The following is a 3,426-nucleotide window of genomic DNA, read 5'->3' as shown; positions in this document are numbered from 1 at the left end:
ATACTGGAGGATGCAGATAGAGGATTACCTCTATGGGAAGAAACTTCATCTTCCGCTACTGGGAAAACGACCGGAGAAGATGGAAGAGGCTGATTGGAATCTATTGGATCGACAGGTTCTGGGGTTATTCGATTAACCCTATCGAGGTCCGTTGCTCACAATGTCATAAAGGAGAGGACGATGACAGATCTTATGGCGGCTTTATCAAGTATGTATGAAAAGCCATCAGCGAATAACAAGGTGTACTTGATGAAAAAATTATTCAACCTAAAGATGGCGGAAGGTGTGTCGGTTGTTCAACATTTAAATGATTTCAACACTATTACAAATCAACTATCGTCCGTTGAAATTGATTTTGACGATGAGATGCGTGCACTGATATTGTTGGTTTCATTACCCCAAATAGCTGGGAAGCCATGAGGATGGCAGTTAGCAACTCTGCAGGTAAAACCAAACTGAAATATGATGATATTCGTGACTTATTCTTGCTGAAGAGGTGCGCAGGAAAGATTCTGGCGAGGTCTCAGGTTCGAGTTCAGCACTGAATGTTGATTCCAGAGGGAGATCACAAGACAAGAACTCAAACAGAGGAAGGTCGAAATCAAAGCATAGAAGCAAGAGCAAGTCAAAGTCTGGTCAGCAAGCAACCTGCTGGAATTGTGGCAAAACTGGCCACATAAAAAGGAACTGTAGAAATCCTAAGAAGACGGAGAACGTCAGTGCTAACTCTGTAACTGAAGAAGTGCAGGATGCATTATTACTTGCAGTTCATAACTCTGTTGACGACAGGATACTGGACTCGGGGGCTTTTTTTCACACATCTTCCCACCGAGAGCTAATGAGAAACTATGTTTCAGGTGACTTTGGGAAAGTGTGGGGATGTGAGATGTTGAAATTGCACTCCCTAACAGAAACAAATGGATCCTGCAAAAGGTTAGACACATTCTTGCACTGAAAAAGAACCTCATATTTGTTAGGCAGCTTGATGAGGGAGGTCATTCAGTAGTGTTCTCTGATAACACCTGGAACGTTACTAAAGGAGCACTGATACTGGCTCGGGGTAAGAAGACCGGTACGCTATATATGACAACTGGTCTAATTAATAATGTTGATACCACAGTTGCAGAGAACACAACAGACATGTGGCATTGCAGACTTGGACACATGAGTCAGAGATGTATGAAAGAGCTTCAGTCTAGAGGCAAGCTACCAGAACTGAAGTCTGTTGATTTCGGCATGTGTGAAAGTTGTATCATGAGGAAACAGAAGAAGATCAGTTTCCTGAGAGGTGAAAGGATGTCAAAGACAGGAAAACTAGAACTGGTACACACCGATGTGTGGGGGTCTTCCCCAGTGGCATCTCTTGGAGGCTCTCGCTATTACGTCACATTCATAGATGACCACAGCAGAAAGGTACGGGTTTACTTTCTGAAGCATAAATCTGATGTATTTTTTGTGTTCAAAACTTGGAAGGCCATGGTTGAAACGGAGACAGATCTAAAACTAAAATGCTTGAGATCTGACAAAGGTGGTGAGTACATCGATGGTGGGTTCAAGGAATACTGTGCAGCTCAAGGTATCAGAATAGAGAAGACTATTCCGGGGACACCACAACAAAATAGAGTTGCAGAACGCATGAATAGGACCATCAATGAGTGTGCTAGGAGCATGAGATTGCACGCAGGACTACCACCAACCTTCTGGGCAGATGCAATAAGTTTGATAATTTCATGCAAAATGCCGGATACAGCAGATGTCAGATAGATCATTGTTGCTATGTCAGGTACTTTGACCATTCCTATATCATCCTGTTGTTGTATGTGGATGATATGCTTATTGCAGGGGCTAGCATTTATGAGATCAATAATTTGAAGAAGCAGATGTCAGAGCACTTTGCAATGAAGGATTAGGGAGCGGCAAAATAAATTCTTGGCATGAGGATTTTTAGAGATCGAGTCAAAGGCATGTTCAAACTTTCACAGGCTGAATATGTGAAAAAGGTGCTTAGCAGGTTCAATATGAACAGTGCCAAGCCAGTTGGCACACCTTTAGGCAGTCACTTCAGACTTGGCAAAAATCAATCACCCAAGTCAGAGGAGGAACAAGATTACTTGAGTAAGGTTTCTTACGCTTCAGCTATTGGTTCACTTATGTATGCTATGGTCTGTACCAAACCGGATATTGCCCATGCAGTGGGAGTTGTGAGCAGATACATGAGTAATCCAGTGAAGGAACATTGGGAAGCTGTGAAGTGGAGTTTGAGATATCTAAAAGGCTCTTCAGAAACCTGTTTGTGTTTCTCATGAAAGAGCCTAGAGATACAGGGTTATGTCGATGCAGATTTAGCTGAAGACATTGACAGGAGGAAGAATACTACAGGTTATGTTTATACTTTTGGGTGTAGGGCTTAAATCTACAAAAAACAACTTCGTTATCCACTATAGAAGGTGAGTCCATCGCAGTGTCAGAGGCTGCAAATGAGATGATATGGCTGTAGAGTTTCTTGAAAGAATTGGGTAAGGAGATTCGAAAGAGTACTCTCTACAGTGATAGTCAGAGCGTCATATTCCTTGCTAGAAATCCAGCATTTCAATCCAGGACCAAGCACATTCAGATCAGGTATCACTTTATTCGATCATTGTTAGATGACAGACAGTTACTACTTGAGAAAATTTGTGGAAGCAAGAATCCTGCTGATATGTTAACCAAGGGCGTCACACTTGAGAAACTGAAGTTGTGTTCAAATTCAGTTGGTCTTCTAGCTTGAAGACAGGGGTTTTGAGTTGCAGAGGTGGAGGATATCACGTTTGAGGAAAAGTGCAGTGCAGCCAATGGGTGATACAGTCAGTGTCCCAGTCTCCAAGTGAGAGAATTGTTGAGAAAGTGGAGCCTTGTCCACTGCGGCTTAAGCAAGTTATTAAATCAAAAATTAAGTTTAATAACTTTCCTTAATCTCTGTTGCACGCATAATATCCCGCTTCTTTCCTTCTCCGTTAAACCGTGTGACGGCGTGAAAATCTCCGCAAATATTCTCTCGCGCTCCTCCACGCGATCCTGCGTCGCGATGCCTGCCTTATGGGTCAAACGGGAAGCTCTTTTAAAAAGCTTCGATTGGCAGGAGGAAGACGTACCTGCTCTCCTTCTTTCGACGGAAGTGTGAAGAGGGAAAAAGAAATAAAAAGCTAATTACTTTTTCCTTTTCTTAAGGCAGAAAAGCTAATTACTTTTTCTTCCATCAGGTGGCAAGAAAACAAAAAGTTTGTTTTTCTTTTTTTTCTTTCACGTGGGCTGGGAAGAGAGAGGGGAAAGAGGAGGAGAGGGAGAGGGAGAGAAATTTAGAGAGAGATAGCTCTTTCATGTAAACGTTAAATAGGCGACAGTGTAATTCCTTAAAGCTAATAAAATCCTCTGCAGCTCCGTGAACGC

Source organism: Phalaenopsis equestris, unplaced genomic scaffold (assembly GCF_001263595.1).
Source record: "Phalaenopsis equestris unplaced genomic scaffold, ASM126359v1 Scaffold000600, whole genome shotgun sequence".
Classification (NCBI taxonomy): domain Eukaryota; kingdom Viridiplantae; phylum Streptophyta; class Magnoliopsida; order Asparagales; family Orchidaceae; genus Phalaenopsis; species Phalaenopsis equestris.
The sequence above is the reverse complement of the archived record's forward strand: the minus strand, read 5'-3'. Positions refer to the sequence as shown.